Source organism: Tachysurus vachellii, chromosome 10, assembly GCF_030014155.1.
Source record: "Tachysurus vachellii isolate PV-2020 chromosome 10, HZAU_Pvac_v1, whole genome shotgun sequence".
Classification (NCBI taxonomy): Eukaryota; Metazoa; Chordata; class Actinopteri; order Siluriformes; family Bagridae; genus Tachysurus; species Tachysurus vachellii.
In genome coordinates this window covers 28,172,964-28,191,545 of record NC_083469.1, presented here as the reverse complement: position 1 = coordinate 28,191,545, position 18,582 = coordinate 28,172,964, and the positions used below count along the sequence as shown (strand labels likewise).

The 18,582-nt window shown below is 41.1% G+C and overlaps 1 pseudogene; it reads right to left on the bottom strand.

Annotated features, from left to right (window-relative positions):
• Positions 1 to 9,219: 9,219 nt before the first annotated feature.
• Positions 9,220 to 14,349, bottom strand: LOC132851936 (piwi-like protein 1; annotated as a pseudogene).
• Between the last annotated feature and the right edge of the window lie 4,233 nt (positions 14,350 to 18,582).

The following is an 18,582-nucleotide window of genomic DNA, read 5'->3' as shown; positions in this document are numbered from 1 at the left end:
ACACCCACACATACACATGGACAGAATACTCATACACACACAGACAGAATACTCACACACACATACACACAGAATACTCACACACACACACACACTGACACAGACACACAGACAGAATACTCACACACACACAGAATACTCACACACACACACACACACACATAGAATACTCACACACACAGAATACTCACACCCACACATACACACAGAATACTCACACACACACACACACTGACACAGACACACAGACAGAATACTCACACACACACAGAATACTCACACACACACAGACAGACACAGACACACTCACACACACTCGCACACACACTCACACACACACACAGCAGCTACTAGAATTAAATGTTGGTATGTCTGGTGAGGAAAAATGTTAAAAGTACATGCATGTGAGTGAGATAATGATCTCTTCGGGGGGTGTGTGTGTGTGTGTGTGTGTGTGTGTGTGTGTGTGTGTGTGTGTGTGTATGTGTTTGTCTCACAAATCTCCAGCTGTCTCTGGATCCTGCCCTTGCTGCGCTCTCTGAAGGAGATGAGAGAGAAAGAGAGAGAGAACACAGTCAGCTTCAAACCAATGAAAACACTGAAACAATGGGTTCACACTGCACCACTTAATTTTAACTCTGAGACATGAGAGATATTGCATTATTCATAAAAATGCTTTTATGTCGATATTAATTTACTCATTCATCACAACAAGTGCTTTATCCTGGTCAGGGACGTGGCTGAGGACAGGGACAGTCTACTGCAGGGCAGCATGCTCACGTTTGACCATTCACAAAAAATGGTTCTTTTTTCTCATTTAAAACCTTGCTTTAGTTCCAGAAATGCATCAGAATTTAACTAAATTTCTTTCACATCAGTGTTGAGATTGAGGTTTGAACAATAGTGTGCAAACCCTACACAATTCTCTGATTCCTTCATAACCGCAATTCCCCATGGATCACAACTGTGTCCTGTTCACTATTTAGTGCACTACAGATCAAAAATGTCCGTCGTTTGGGCTTTATAGCTGACCTGACGATAGCATCCGAAAAACAGTTTAAACCCGGTGTTACACCAAAATCTGTGACCCATTGTATGTTGTGACCATAGAGGGCGCTGTTGCTAAAATGCAACAGATAGAGATATACTGTTTGTTTTTTGATTATCATAAACAGCTGTAAAAATGTTATAAAATAAAAATGTAAAAATGATATAAAATAAATATCTCTAAAATAAATGATTAAAGTAACTTAATAAAATCTCTTAATTTGTCATTTTTTCATTTTTGTTTCTCTGTTCTGATTATATCACTGACTCTTTAAAATATTTACCAAAAGGGCATTTGTTTTGAAAAAGGGAAAAAAAAGGTACAAAGATGATTTATTTGCATGTCTATTTAACTCGATCAATTACATTTTTTAAATTTTTAAGTATAAGTATTTTCATAAAATTAGTTTTTACATTTTTTTTCTGAATGATTCACAAATTACAATGTCATAAAACATTTATTTTATTGACCCTTTCCAACCGTTTACCATTCACCATTTGTTTCAACGTTGTATCATACAAGTTAAAAAAGATATTTACAGCATTTTAAAAAGAGGAAAACTTACAGTAATCGCTTCTTAATCGCTCAAACAAAATGATGACATTGCTGAGGGACATTGCTGTGATGTGTTGGACATAATAGAAGCTGATTCTTGAACAGATGAATAGTTGTAATCAAGCATCGACAGTTGGTGGTTTAAGTAAGTGGAGTCCTCCGTTATATCTGCCGGACGAGTGCGTTTTTTTAAAAACAAATTTATAAATGAATATATTACGAGTGTAGGGGCATCTGTATTCGGTCTGAACGTAATGAAACAGGCGTATTGTTTACATGTATTTGACTGCATGCAGCACTGCGCAGACAAATCAATCTATGACATCAAAGTTCCGCGAGAGCCATTCAAAAGCTTATCACTCTCGCGTTACATTGATCTCATGTGTCAATCCATCTGCGCCGCGCAGGTTGCAGTCAGTCTACATGAAGCCTAGCCTACAAACAGCCTACATGAAACATGACTGCCCTCTACAGGTTTTGTATTTCCTGCGCCGAACATTTGACCCCCCTTTGATAGACTGACGCAGAATGCCGGAAGTCCTCACGACATTCTTCTCTCCGAGACGGGCTTTTTTAAAGGCCACATCTGTACATCATGGGTAAAATGCTGTTGAAATAAGGCAGTTAATGACAGTGTTCTGACCATTCTGAACCCCTTGTACATGGCATCTGTCTTAAAATAGAATATGTTGTATGTGGATCCCAGGTCAGATGTTTCAGATATTTACCTTGAAATGTTTCCTTTGTTGTTACAGATTCAGTGTGACGTGTGTGACCGTTGGTTTCATACACAGTGTGTTCAGGAGCCCGATCCCATCAAGTCCTACAGCTGTGCGGCATGCACATTTTAAGAATCTCCTCCCTTCCCCTGTTATTATTTACTATTTATATTTTAGTATTAAAGTTACCATTAAAAAAATAAGTTTTAAAAATGTGTCATTTTTTTATGATTATCATTTTTAGCACAAATTAGACATATAAAAAAATCTTTGATAGATTACATGTATATTACACTTAACAATAGTATTAAATGGGATATATGATTTACATTTGTGGTTAAAATTAGTGGTTACATACATGAGACACTTGAGGACACTTAATCAGATTTAAATAATCTGGTGTGTTAGACTGTTGACCCGGTGCAGGACAAAGGCGAGTGAGGATCCAAATGCAGATTTTCAAGTTTTAATAGTCCAAAACACAAGAAACAGATGAACAGACAGGCAGACAGAACAAGGCAGCAAACAGGGCTAACAGGACACAGGAACAGGCACACCAACATCCAACATGAGACACAATGAAATAACGACCAATAAAAGGGAAGTGAACACACAGAGTATAAATATCAAACAGGAACCAATCACAGCGCAGAGACAATCAGAGACTAAGACAACACACCTGAGGGAGAGAAGGAGTACAATTAATGTCCATGGAAACCAAAGAGTGGGTGGAGCAAACAATTAGACAGGGAAAGACAGCAGACAGAAACAGGACAGAAACACAGACAGACTCATTACAGAGCCCCCCCCCCAGGAGTGGATTCCAGACACTCCAACGCAGAACCGGAGGGCGGTGGAGCGGAGGCGGAACAGGGGGCGGGAAGGCGGGCCAGGTCCACGTGGCGGAGCAGGAGGCCAGGGCGGAGCCGGCAGAGCAGGAGGCCAGGGCGGAGCAGGAGGCCAGAGCAGGACCGGAGACCAGGGTGGCGCCGCAGGCAGAGCCAGCGACCAGAGCAGGACCGGAGACCAGGGTGGCGCCGCAGGCAGAGCCAGCGACCAGAGCAGGACCGGAGACCAGGGTGGCGCCGCAGGCAGAGCCAGCGACCAGAGCAGGACCGGAGACCAGGGTGGCGCCGCAGGCAGAGCCAGCGACCAGAGCAGGACCGGAGACCAGGGTGGCGCCGCAGGCAGAGCCAGCGACCAGAGCAGGACCGGAGACCAGGGTGGCGCTGCAGGTCGGGCCAGAGACCATAACGGCGTTGGCGGCCAGGGTGGTGCTGGAGGCGCTTTGAACCTGTAAAGACGGACAGGAAAGGGAGAGACTGACAGGAAAGGGAGAGACTGACAGAGACAGGGAGACAAAGCTGGGGACCGCTGGTTCCGTCGACCCGGGCGCTTCGGCGGGTTTGGGCGCTTCGGCGGGTTCGGGCTCTTCGGCGGGTTCGGGAACCTCAACAGGTTCATGTGCTTCAGCAGGCTCGGGCGTTTCGGCAGGTTCATGCGCTTCGGCAGGTTCCTGCGCTTCGGCGGGTTCGGGCGCTTCGGCGGGTTCGGGCGCTTCGGGAACCTCAACAGGTTCATGTGCTTCAGCAGGCTCGGGCGCTTCAGCAGGTTCGGGCGCTTCAGCGGGTTCGGATGCTTCGGCGGGTTCGGGCGCGTCGGCGGGTTCGGATGCTTCGGGTGCCTTAGGTGCTCCGGCCGGTGCCGTAGGGATGCCGGCCGCCCGAACCGACGCCATCGGGGTGTTCGCCAGCTTGGCGATCAGCCGGTTCCCCCGGGCCTTGCCCGAGCTTTCCGGTCTGGCACCCATGTGGACGGGTTCGGTCACTGGTGTGCACAGCAGCCCACGGACCCCGACGCCTACCGCCCCCCCCAAAAAAATATTTAGGGCCGGTGTCTGACTCTGTCCTGTGCACGGTTAGGGAGGACCCGCCCAGGAGCAACGCTGCGTTGGCCAGGTCCGTGAAGGGCCCCACCTCTCGGCCCAATGGCACTAGGTAGCGCAGCCCGTCCTTCAATCCATGCTGGAAGATGTCCTTAAGGGCCCTCTCCCCAAAATCCACCTGATTGCATAAGTCCAGGAATACCTCCGTATACTCCTCAATTGGGGAATCCCCCTGATACAAACAAAACAAAATTTCTGCTGGATCCATGTGGTTGGTCATTCTGTTGACCCGGTGCAGGACAAAGGCGAGTGAGGATCCAAATGCAGATTTTCAAGTTTTAATAGTCCAAAACACAAGAAACAGATGAACAGACAGGCAGACAGAACAAGGCAGCAAACAGGGCTAACAGGACACAGGAACAGGCACACCAACATCCAACATGAGACACAATGAAATAACGACCAATAAAAGGGAAGTGAACACACAGAGTATAAATATCAAACAGGAACCAATCACAGCGCAGAGACAATCAGAGACTAAGACAACACACCTGAGGGAGAGAAGGAGTACAATTAATGTCCATGGAAACCAAAGAGTGGGCGGAGCAAACAATTAGACAGGGAAAGACAGCAGACAGAAACAGGACAGAAACACAGACAGACTCATTACATAGACATTATCAACCACATAACAGTATGGTCATTATTTTAATGGCTTTGTGGAGAACATTCAATTCAATTTGGTGTGAAACAGAGGGAGGTAACGGATCCTGATAACCTGTAATAGGGCATTATCATATTTGGTGACCGTGCTGTAAGTTTGTTTCTGTTGACATGAGACCCAAATCATTTTCATATGGAGAACAATAACGAATTCCAGTATTTTATTCTGCACTTTATTACCGAATAACAATAATTCAAATGTTTTCAAATTTGTTTAATTCAAATTTGGAATAATAATAATAATAATAATCTTATTGTTATATATTTAATTCATATAATTAATTATTTAATTATAATTAATATATATAATTAACAGTCTAAAGCATCCGCATCTGACTACATTTTTTTAGCCTTAATTAATAAATGACTTTCAGGGTAGTTAAAAAAAGCAGTCATGAAAACAGAGAATGCAAAAGCATTTGAATAGCTTTTTTTTAAGTACTGTAAATGAGTCTTTAGTTCATGGTGCTTGCAACTGTTTCTTTGCAGCACGACGGCACTATTGTGCACGCGCGTTGAATGTAACGTGCACGTTGCTTGGCACGTTCTCGCAACAAAGATTTATGCAAGATTTTGCATTTACGCTGTTTGTGTAGCGAACGACCCATTTTAAGCTGCATTTTAGCAACAGCGCCCTCTAAGGTCACAACATACGATGGTAGGGTTGCCACCTTCAATACAGAAAAATAAGGGACGCCTGCCCACACCCCTCAGGGCCACGATGACCACAGTCCCGATGGCGTGCCAGTGGTGGTATATCATAACTTAAAACATGTATTCATAAAAATATTAAGATTGATACCAATGGACATTATAATAAGATATCTGCTATTGAAATCAGTGTGAACAGATGCACTCAGTCTCTCACTATCACAACTTAAGTGGTCATATTGAATACAAAGCTATGACAATAATAAATATACGTGTGGAGTCACAACAAAGTGTGACTGAGAACACAAAAAATAAGCTTTTGGAGGAACTTGTGAGATGTGAACCATATTTTATTAACTTATTAATTATTTATTTATATAATAATAATAAATAATAATTTATTATTAAATGAACAGATCCATAACTTAGTAATTACTTGCAAACTTGCAAAAAAAGGACTTCCATTCATCCTCTGCATCTCTAAGCCCCTTCAGAATGCTATTTGCTGTGGTGCATTCATCATAAAGTTCATCCATGCTGACTTTTTGGATGAGGTTCAGCTTCATATGGATTTTCTGTCACTCTGACTCTGTCAAAAGAACCGGCGAGGCGGCGTCCCGCCCTCCTCTGACTCTGATTGGCCGTGATTCACGGCCCGTAGCCCTAAAACAAACCAATCAAACCAACGATGGCAACGAGTATTACCCAATCAGGGGCAGAATAGGACGCGTCTCCACACAATGCGGGTGGGGTGATTTGCATGGGATGCTGTATAATGTGGACCTACTGTATGTAAAATACGGGACAAATCGCGTCCCGTATTGATTTGATACGGGACGCGTCATTTTGCCTGTAAATACGGGACGATTCCGTATTTCACGGGATGGGTGACAACCCTATACGATGGGTCACAGATTTCGGTGTCACACCGGCTTTAAACAATAAAAAAAACTGTTGCATTTCATATTACTTCACTTACCGACTTCAGCTCAGCCAGACTTTCCCTTATTTTCCAAAATAAGCGAACAAATAAACAAAAGTTGGTTAGCTTCCTGCTAATAAGATGTACCGGTCCGTTTCTATCCCAACTCCGAGTCACACATCAACAAGCGGGTTGTAAGTAAAAAAAAAAAACATTTAAATAAATTCTATTTGATGGCAGTTAATAGGAAAATTAGCCGATAAAAAGTGTTGTAAAGTAACGGAGAGAACAGCAGCCGCCTCAGTGACAATTCCTGTCAGAGTGAGAGCGCGCGCACAAACACCACTGCTCTCGAGACCAAGGCGGAATGAGCGCGCGCGTGTGGTGAGGTGGGATGGGTTGGAGGGGGGTGTGAGATAAATAAATAAATAAATGAAAGAACCACAAATAAGTTTTGTTCAAGTCTGTAGTCGTATTATTAAATTATATATATTTTTTTAAATCTATTAATATTATTTATATCCATATTATCTCTCTAATATGGATATAAATAATAATAGATTAAAAATTCTCTCTCTCTCTCTCTCTATATATATATATATATATATATATATATATATATATATTCACTCATTCATCTTCTACCGCTTATCCGAACTACCTCGGGTCACGGGGAGCCTGTGCCTATATCAGGCGTCATCGGGCATCAAGGCAGGATACACCCTGGACGGAGTGCCAACCCATCGCAGGGCACACACACACACACACACACACACACACACACACACACACACACTCTCATTCACTCACACAATCACACACTACGGACAATTTTCCAGAGATGCCAATCAACCTACCATGCATGTCTTTGGACCGGGGGAGGAAACCGGAGTACCCGGAGGAAACCCCTCTCTCTCTCTCTCTCTCTCTCTCTCTCTCTCTCTATATACATATATATATATTAAATTTCTCCCAGAATTCCACTTTGGCTTTTAATCAAAAATAAGCATAAACACACATAATCATTGCTGCTTTTTTCTCTTTTGTGAATTTATTTCAATTAATTGATAATTAATTTATTTAATTTGCTCGCATTTATTGGTAAATTAAAACGTTGGTTAAATGACAGAAATAAAGCAATTCATTAGGCAATTATGCCAATACTTGATACATTTTAATGAGAATAAAACTGATTTATAGTATTTTCCCCCAGAATTCCACTTGTTATTGTTTTTCTTTTATATAAATTATACATGTTTTGTTGTCTAATTATTGGACTCTGAATCAGAATCAGGTTTATTGGCCAAGTGTGTTCACACACAAGGAAGTTGGTTCCAGCTGTTTGTGACTCTCAAAAGTACAGACATATATACAGTAACATTATACTACACAAACTGTACAAGACAATGTAGACGATGTCATACAATATAGACAAAATGAGTATTAAATATGAATATAGAATACATGACTGATCAGTTATGTGTATAAAGTGTGTAACAATATTGTGTAATATGCTTTTGAACAATATACAGCAGCAGTGTGTGTAACATATACGGATGATGTGATGACTGACAGCTCTGATAATGCAGTACTTATAGATATGAAGCAGAGAATATTAGTATGGTGGGTTGTTAATCAGGGTGATAAGGTGCCTGGGGAAAGAAACTGTTCCTGTGTCTGGCAGTAAGCAAAGCTCTGTAGTGTCTGAGAGAAGGAAAGAGCTTAAAGAGGTTGTGTCCAGGGTGATAAGGGTCAGTAGTGATTTTACCTGCCCGGTTTCTGGTTCTTATACAAGTCCTGGGGAGTGGGCAGGGAGGCACCAATTATTTTTTCTGCTATTTTTACAGTGTGTTGCAGTTTGTTTCTGTCCTGTTTAATTGCTGCTCCAAACCAGATGGTTATGGATGTATTTGCACAGGACAGATTCAATGACTGCAGTGTAGAACTGCATCAACAGCTCCTGTGGCAGACCGAACTTCCTTAATTGGCGTAGAAAGTTAAATGGATCTGTTAAAGATATGGGCGAAGATAGGAGCCAGTTGGTCAGCACATGCTTTGAGACAGGAGGGGGAGACCCCGTCTGGGCCAGGAGCGTTCTTTGTCTTCTGTCTCTGAAGGAGCCGATTCATATCCTCTTCACAAATAGAGTGTAACTTGAGTGCTAGGAGTAGTAGTCAAAGGGGTTCCCAGAGGTGTAATGGGGAAGTCAGTATATATAAATTTATTAATAATTTCATCACACATTTATGTGAATAATTGAGCGTTTGTTGAGTTATATTTTTAACAGAACACTGAAACTGAATCTGCGGTCCTCATTTCACTTTGTCATTGTAAACTTTCTGGTTACTTTATTAGACAAAGTTTATTACAGCAGCTCCATCTAAAACTCATACGATCCTAAAAGCTGTGAAAGAACACCATCAACTGGACATGCAATAAAACAACCAGAAACAACATGTTTTTATTCACCACTAAATAGTCTTAAATAATTAAGAACTGCAGAATAAATGTTGGAGGCAATTATCTAGAATTATTTTATATGATCAGTTTTATGTTTTAAGTAATGGCACTTCAATGACCACAAAAGTGCAAAGAGTGGGCATGTTCAGGCAATCAGCAGGCAAAGGGCTTTTATTTTAGTACAAGAAAAAACAAATCAAGTTAGGAACGCAAAATTGTTCTTGAAACAAACAAGCTTCAGTCTCGAAGACTGCGTTTTACTTTTAACCTACAACAAATTTTACAAATTGCAAATAAATTCTTAACAAGAATTCTTCTCTTGATCAACACAGAACACCTTTTACAAATAGTAAAGCAAGTCGTCCAGGTTGACGTTGGGCTCTCTGTGGATGCTCTGACCGACCAGGAAGGCCAGTTTGTGGGCGTACTGACACGGTGCAGGAACTCGCACAATTCCCTTAATGGGGAAGAAGAAAAAACAACAGATATATAGCAAGAGAGGTAGAGAAACTAAACTAATTGAGTAAACACCACTTTCAAAAACTGTTTCAAAACGAACGTTATATATTTACCTACACAGAATAAATGTGTGTAAACACTGCGTGTAAAGATGAACAACCACTACCATTAACACCATGGCAACCAGTGGAAAACATGCCAGAAATACCTACTAGCGAGTAGTTATGGCTAATCTTTAACTCTGCATTTACTTTATTTATTTATTTATTTTTTAGACTTTTTGACTTCAGCCATCATGCACTAGATTATTATTTGTCTCGATTTACAAAACATTCCCATAAAATCTTGGTAGAAGTCTGTAACAATGCAATATGATGCGTTCTCCCATTTAGATCAGACGATGCGAATAGACCTGCGATCAAAGAAAATGTCTACATCCTGCTTACTTCGTCAATCAGCATGATAAACAAGAATTATAAACATATGAACACAAACGTGCATGTAGCTTTTACCTGCCAGTTATAATACAGGTGACAAAGCTTGTAGGTGAGTCTCTGCATGTGGTCTGGTTTGAGGCCACTGCTGTCGTACACCACGTTGTAGTGAGTAGGGGTGAGGCTGCCCATGCGCACGGCCTGACTCACAATGAAGAAGTCGTAACTGACAAATCAAGCCATCGGCATTTTAAAACACAAACTGCAACTGGAAACTGGGAACAGAATGACAGCTGACAGCCAGAGAAAGAAAAAAAAACATCAATTCACTCACATCTAAACATTTAAGATCAATTAAAAATCTAAACGCAGCACGCAGGCCGCGTTACTTCGGTGTCGATGACCGTCCCAGGAGGAGGGTTGAACAGTCTGGAATCAAGGAGAGTGAAAAATCTGGAAGCAATTCGTTTTTTCACCACCACCATGGTCAGCTTGGGCCTGAACACAGAAACAATAGTGGGTGAAATTATTGTAAGTCAATTGTAAATGACTGACTTTTACTGCTAAATATAACTACACTGCAGTCACAGTGCCATATGCCATATTCCATATAGATATCCGGAGTTTAGCAAAAAGTAAAGCAAAAAGACTGCAGTGTAACAAGATACATGATGAGCATGTTCGGCACAGAGGACGTCACACACCCTGCAGAGTCCATCGACGATCTCTTGACCACGGCTTTGTAAGACACACTTTGAAAACCACCTGAGAGAAGGACAGTTACTTGTGTCATTACAGAGCAGTGCCACATACTTCCAGAACATTTATATCAAATTAAAGCAACCGTGACATGGAAGCAACCTTAGAAGAAATTGGGAATACACAGGACAACATCCCATGAGATTAACAGATAAAATTCTGGTCTGCTGGAAGAAACCGGAGATACACAAACTAAAATCTAAAAGCCTTGTTCAGTACAACCTTTTTTTTTTTAAATTGTTTAGGGTGTCATTTCATTCATTAATTAATTACCTGGACATGCCCTGGTTGAGGTTGGCCACCAGTGCACCGATGGATCTCTTTCCTGCAGTGGTGTTGTGGTACTGTAGCAGTCGATAACCACGATCATCGAGTGCTTCAACTGAAAGGGGAAGAGAAGTCAAAAAATGTTTCAATAGAATACCTTTACAGTTAGGAGACACCACTGAGACATGCCCAGTGCTTGAGGAACAGAACAGTACCGGGATCTCGACGCTCCACAGCTCTCCTCCCATCTTGCAGTTCATCTTCAGGGAGATTTTTGTGGCTATGGTCATGAGGGCCTGAGGTCTGGTGAGGGTGCGTGCAACCACACACTGGCTTGGAGTGGGACAATCCACACACAGGTACTTCTTCACACAATCATATTTATACTTATGGTTAGTGGGCAGGATGACAACCACCTTACAGACACATACATGATTTATAAAGACTACAGACTAGACATGTTACTCTCTCTTTGTAGTCATATGTAGTTTTACACAAATAAGTGTCATACTTGATTTTACAAAGCAAAACCCACTATTTAAACCTGTTGCCCCACATTCTGCTGCAGAGCTCTCAGAAGAGCCTCCTGTCGATCATCGTACTCGATCCTGCTCAGAAAAATGAGTTAAAAAGGAAAATGTGTGAATGTTGCACTGCTTTTTTAACAGTTAGGACATGATACAGATTACGTTGGATAAAATAGATGCTCTTGACACTCTACTAACATACGCTATGACTGAATGAAACAAGCTTGTAAATAGCTCATTCATTCATTCATCTTCTACCGCTTATCCGAACTACTCGGGTCACGGGGAGCCTGTGCCTATCTCAGGCGTCATCGGGCATCAAGGCAGGATACACCCTGGACGGAGTGCCAACCCATCGCAGAGCACACACACACACACACACACACACACACTCTCATTCACTCACACACTAGGGACAATTTTTCCAGAGATGCCAATCAACCTACCATGCATGTCTTTGGACCGGGGGAGGAAACCGGAGTACCCGGAGGAAACCCCCGAGGCACGGGGAGAACATGCAAACGCCACACACACAAGGTGGAGGCGGGAATCGAACCCCCAACCCTGGAGGTGTGAGGCAAACGTGCTAACCACTAAGCCACCGTGCCCCCCTTGCGGTGTAGTCGCACAAGTTAAATTTTTTAACGGATCCAACGCTTAAAACGGATCCGGGTGTTTTAATACCATATATTTAAGACAATTGTTAGGGTTGTTTGTTATTGTTGTGTTTGTGTTTTCTTCATTTGAAATATTTTTTGTACATATTTTGGAACTATTTAGTAACTTTATATATATAAAAAGGGTTAACATGTCTATTTTTACATTCTCTCTTTTTGCATTTGTAATATTTTTTTGACCCCTTAACAGATCTTGTATCAATTAATTAACTTTAGATTTGATAAATAGGGGCAATTCTTTTAAACCAACTATTTACATCAACTAGAACAAATTTGTTACAAACTAAAAATGTTAATTTTATCTGAAATGCTTTTTTTCTTAAGAACTATTCTCACATCTGTTAATATAGCATAACATTACAAATTTTTGGCCATTGTTATTGTGTATATATTTTTTATTTTTTTATTTATATTTATTTACAATCTTATGTAGGCCTATATTTAGGATTTTTTTTAACCACACAATAGATCTTGAATCAGTTTAGTGACTTGTAGATTTGAGGAAAACATGGCAGGTCTGGAAAAAGATCTACTTTTATCACTATAATATTTACAGCATTAGCTTTCTACTCATTTTAGAGAATTATGTTACAAACTCATCCATGTCCAGTTCATGTGTTATTGCTTTTTCATGAGCTAAAAACACAAGGTTTTTTTTCTCTCATGAAACATTGTTCGGCAGAATGGTGTCAAAATTCTTGCCAAAGTAGAGAATGAGCTCTCACATGAAGCAGTAGAGACACCCATGACCATAGCAGATACATACAATTTATGAAGACCTGCAAATGCATCTTTGTATTCCTGCAAGAGTTTGCAAACAGCAGAACATTCAGCATCAGATGGAAGTTTTTTGGACAGCATTGGTCTGGCAACAAGAATTTCATTTTGGAGTTCAGTTTTTGCAACCCTTGCAAGACTACAGAGAGGTTCAAGCAACTGGATGTCAAGAAATTTGTTGGATTTTGGCATTAAACCTGAGAGGGCTTGCATCAGCTGTAAATTCTTTGTGGAAAACCTGTTTTCTATCTCTGATACAGCTGTATCTAGTATGTTCAACATCTGTCTTCTTAGAGCTGCAGTGGCACATTCAGAACAGACTGCCCTTCTTGCCCTAAAGGTGAAAAAATGACAGAGTCACCATAGGAGGGATTCACAGTCCTTAGACGTTTTGGTGAGGGCTCATCAGTAGACATGTCAGCGCAGTACTGCTGAAATTCACTGTCATTTTCTCTGAGATTTTTCAGTGCACTAAGACATCCCTGCACAACTTCAGCTGCACTGCACAAATCAACATGGTGAGACTGTAGGATGGCATTAGCTGGTTTTAAAATGGCGAGAAGATGTATCAGAAATTTGCCAATTTAAAAAAAAAATGGCGTAGCTTCAGCTGAGAGAGAAGCCCGGATGATTCTTTTGCAAGGTCAACTGATGCATTGTCATCATTGGAAACCTTAAATAGAATGTTAAGAATGACTTCCTCATTATCCACCACACATTTTGGGACTTCATAATGACTTGTCCAGTGGATTTCCAACAGTCTTCTGAGATACGGGCAATTGTATCTCTGAGAGACAAAATGATGCCTGAAAAAAGAGTGCAGGGAGCCTGACAAGTCAAAGAATCTTTTAGCACAAGGTTCACTTTGAATCGCATGTATGACAGTGAGGTGAAGCTGGTGGTTATAGCAGTGGATGTAGGGGATATGCCTGCCCAACCTTTGTTGTAATAAAGCCTGAACACCACCTCGTACCCCACTCATCACTGATGCTCCATCATAACACTGGCTCATTATATTATCAGCACTGTATCCTGTTTCAGACAAGTGTTGTAATATTTCAGTAGTGATGTAATCTGCATGAAGCTGCTGGAGTTCTAACAAGCCAATGAGATGTTCCTCTGGCACACCATTGCACACAAAACGAATTATAATGGACAAATTTTCAGTGTTGCACCGATCCCTTGTGCCATCACTTTTCAAACAGAATGCAGCTTAATCACCAGTGTCATATTTCTGTTTTATTTTTTTCAGAACCATGGATGCCAAAATTTCAATCACTTCATTCTGGATGGTTTTGGAAGTGTACTTTGCATTTTGTGGGATACCTGATGTAATGTCAGCCAGGTATTTATCTTTTTCCAACGTGTTTTTAAACAACTTGGCAAAAAGCCCAGCAGCTACGCAATCTTCCTCACTGTCACGTGTTTCACAATCCCCGCGTAGTGAAAACTCATTGACTGCTAAAAACTTAACAACACCTGCCATGCTTTTTATGTAATAGCGATTCTTTTCTATCTGTTGGGGGCCGAGCAAACATGCTACGGTCTCCCCCGACACCGATCGCCGGCAAAACTCTGTCCATGAGGTCGAGGATTGTAAATGAGCTTGGCTGCACGCATGTTTTTGAAGACCGCGGTCACGTTCTAATGCTGCTTTCCAGTTTCGAAAACCTGTCAAAACAAACGTGTCATTTTCAGAGAAAGCAACACCGAACACTCAACACGGAAAACAAAAGCATGCATCGTGATCGTGATCTACAGAATATTCAAGCCACGGCCGTGACTGATACCAAGCGGCCGAAAAACATCTCTCTCTCTCTCCAAAAAGAGTTCGGGGGTATGATTTCAGAACCGGCTCGTAAGGATTCGCCCTGTTTAAATCATTCGGGACAGAATTGCTGCATCTTTGATTGGGTGTATTTGTGCTTTTGACCCCACGGAAGCTGCAGATGAACTCGACTCATCCATTTCTCCGACCTCATTGCCGCAAATAGATGAGGGGGTGGTAGCTGTGTCCTGGAGAGCTAAAGTGGTTTTCTTTTGTCCTTTCGGAACAAGAAATCTGTACATGTTGTATTTTATTAGGCTATATATAGTGTGTTAATCAAGTTCACTAACAGTTCTAATAAAGTTACTGTGACTGTCTTTTATTGCTTTATAAGCACGTCCGTTTACCTCAAAGGTTGCGTGAATGTGAATAAATGAGCTAAGTCTGTCTGTCTGTCTAGGAGGGGAAAAAAGGGGCTTGGGCAGAAATTAGGAAATAACGTATCTCGAGCTGAATTGAATATCGCACCAATTTTGTGATTGTCTGTCTCATCTGATCCCGGAAGCTAAGCAGAGTCGGGCCTGGTTAGTACTTGGATGGGTGACTGCCTGGGAATACCAGGTGCTGTAAGCTTTTGACATACTGTAGGCATTCATTTACTTTACTATTTGAATTCTCTAACAACATCTTAATATTCATACCCTGTAGCTAAAGTTTTGATAGAAAACAACAACAAAAAAATAAAAAAAAAAAGAAAAAAGAAAAAACAAACAATTTATAAATGGGTTCCATTCCAACTATCCTCTCGCTTACGGCCATTCCACTCTGAGAACTCCCGATCTCGTCTGATCTTGGAAGATAAGCAGAGTCGCGCCTGGTTAGTACTTGGATTGGCGACTGCTTGGGAATAACAGGGGCCTGTTTCAGAAAGGTGGCTCAACAAACTGTGAGTTTAAACTTGAACTCTGAGTTGACAAACCCTGAGATGGGAAACTCTGAGTTTTTGGTTACAGAACAGCTGAAAAGAGTTAGTTTTATTAACTCTAAATTGACTGACTCTAAGTTAAGCGCGTAAACTTTAAAAAGCCATTATCAGTGGAGCGCAGATACTGTATAACGAGTCACCATGGCAACAGCGTCACACAAAAGAAAAGTGGAAGTGCTTATGCAAGCATATGGAAAATTTTAACACATATTTAAAAAAAAAAAAAAAATATATATATATATATATATATATATATATTTATATATATATATAGATTCGTAATATATTTTTAAAATACACCTTTTAAAATCTGATGCTAAATCCACTATTGTTTTATACAGTGTTGCTTTTTTTTTTTAATACATGTTCATATTCTCCATACACTTGCATAAGCACTTCCAGTTCTGCTGGTGACAAATATGCAGACTTTTCTTTTGTCTGACACTGTTGCCATGGTGACTCGTTATATCTGCACTCCATTGATAATGGCTTTTTATAGTTGTGGTGCACGTGCTTAACTGTCAGTCAGTCAATTTAGAGTTGATAAAACTAACTCTTTTCAGCTGTTCTGTAACCAAAAACTCAGAGTTTCCCATCTCAGGGTTTGTCAACTCAGAGTTCAAGTTTAAACTCACAGTTTGTTGAACCACTTTTCTGAAACAGGCCCCTGGGAGATGATCACCACTCTCAAATGTGAATGGCGATGCAGACTAACAAAATGTAGTTTAGGATTTTTACAAACCAAGCAAGTCCATAAATCAGATATTCATTCTGACAACAGTATAATCCCAATCCAAGTTAAGTGTTTTCAGTGGGAGGCCAGCCCAGGTCCTTAATCTGCCTAATTTTCTCCCTGAGGATGAATTTTCATTTTATATTGTAATGTATTCATTATGTTATAACTAACATGCCGCAAAAAACACTTTTTCTCTATCTTTTGTCATTCTGGAGTTATTAGTTAAAATGTACTCCAAAAATGACTTCCCATGATTCCATGGGGCGGAGTTATTTAAAATATAGGTCTAAAACCTCTTAACCACCATTTAACTGGTTGGAATTGGGTCAAATCACGTCTAACGTTGAATTTAATGAGATTTTGGATCGCTGCTAAGGTAAGAGTTTAATAATTTAAATTAAAATAGCTGATAAACGCCTCTAATTTAAAGTTCGGGTCAAAGTTTCCGGTCTAAACATTATTTTAGCAGGATGGAGCATAGTTACGATCTCTCCCTTATTTTTAATCTAATCCGTGATTATTAACCTATTTAGAAAACTAATTAAGTTATTCTAATTAAATTTAATATAATTTTAATTTAATTTTTAACTTAAAAATGTACTACTTTAATTCCTGACTGATTGTGTCATTGTGTTGCTCAAATGATTTGTAAAAGTTTTAAAAGTTTTAAAAGGATTAAAAATATTAAAAGGAATCCACTGTAGGAGTCACATTAGAATTCATATGAGGAGTTCATTACAGGAATCACAAGCAGACAATCCAAACATAAAAAAAGAACTGAAAGGTCAAAACAGACAGAGGTCCAAACATAGATAAGATAAGATAAGATTTACCTTTATTTATTCCCAGTGGGAAAATTCTATGTTACAGCAGCAAAGGAAAGAAAAAATATGGAAGCTTGTTTCCCCCTCATTTAAAATAATAATAATAATTAAAGCTGCAAGCAGCATTTTCCGGGTTCAAGATTTTCACATACACAAAGTGACTCGCAAGTTATAGAGGGTGCCACAATATATGTCATGTCATGCTACATATGTCATGCTACTGAGGGTGCCACAACATATGTCATGTGAAGTACTCACCCGTCAAGTTTTCCCTAAAATAAACAAAGTCATATCCATTAGAGATGAGCCGGATACTTGGCTGAAACGAGTATCCGGTACGGATAAAGCACTTCTGCCGAGTACGAGTATTATACGAGTAATACGAGTCAATATCTGTGCTCGGATTTAATGAAAACCATCATTGGGTAGCTGATTGTGTCAGCGTTCTGTGATAGGCTAGTCACAGCGCCCCTCCCCTACAGTGATAGGCTAGTCACAGCACCCCTCCCCTACAGTGATAGGCTAGTCACAGCGCCCCTCCCCTACAGTGATAGGCTAGTCACAGCGCCCCTCCCCTACAGTGATAGGCTAGTCACAGCGCCCCTCCCCTACAGTGATAGGCTAGTCACAGCGCCCCTCCCCTACAGTGATAGGCTAGTCACAGCGCCCCTCCCCTACAGTGATAGGCTAGTCACAGCGCCCCTCCCCTACAGTGATAGGCTAGTCACAGCGCCCCTCCCCTACAGTGATAGGCTAGTCACAGCGCCCCTCCCCTACTGTGATAGGCTAGTCACAGCGCCCCTCCCCTACTGTGATAGGCTAGTCACAGCGCCCCTCCCCTACAGTGATAGGCTAGTCACAGCGCCCCTCCCCTACACACATACAGATGTATTGTGTTGCTGTGTCTCGCTCTGCTCACTCACAGTCACACACAGAACAGCTCTCTGTCTCTCCCTCAGTCACTCGGGTTCGTGGGTCTTTTCCGTTAACGTTTAGGGTTTCTTCAGCTTTTTACTTCGGGTTGTAACGTTAATAATACGTACTTACTAGCCAGTAGAGTTCTGGTAAACGTGGGTTCGTTCAGACGTGGTGCTTGCTTGGTAGAATGCGACTCGCATTGCGTCTCTGCCTGTCGGAGATTTTTTTTCTTTTTTAAACCTTCAGCTGTCTCTAACCAGTAACCAGACACTGTGTGTCTGACACGTTTTTGCTGTATTTCATAAAAACATAAAGGTAGTAAGCTAGTGTTATAAATATTACAAATTAATTATTACCGGTTAAAGCCCCGCCCATTTCAAGACAAGTCCCGCCTACTTCCTGGTAAGGCCCCACCCACTCCGAGTCAGAACCAGAATAAGAATCTTTGCCTTACAAGTCAGCACAAAATTTTTTTTAGACTGTTGGGG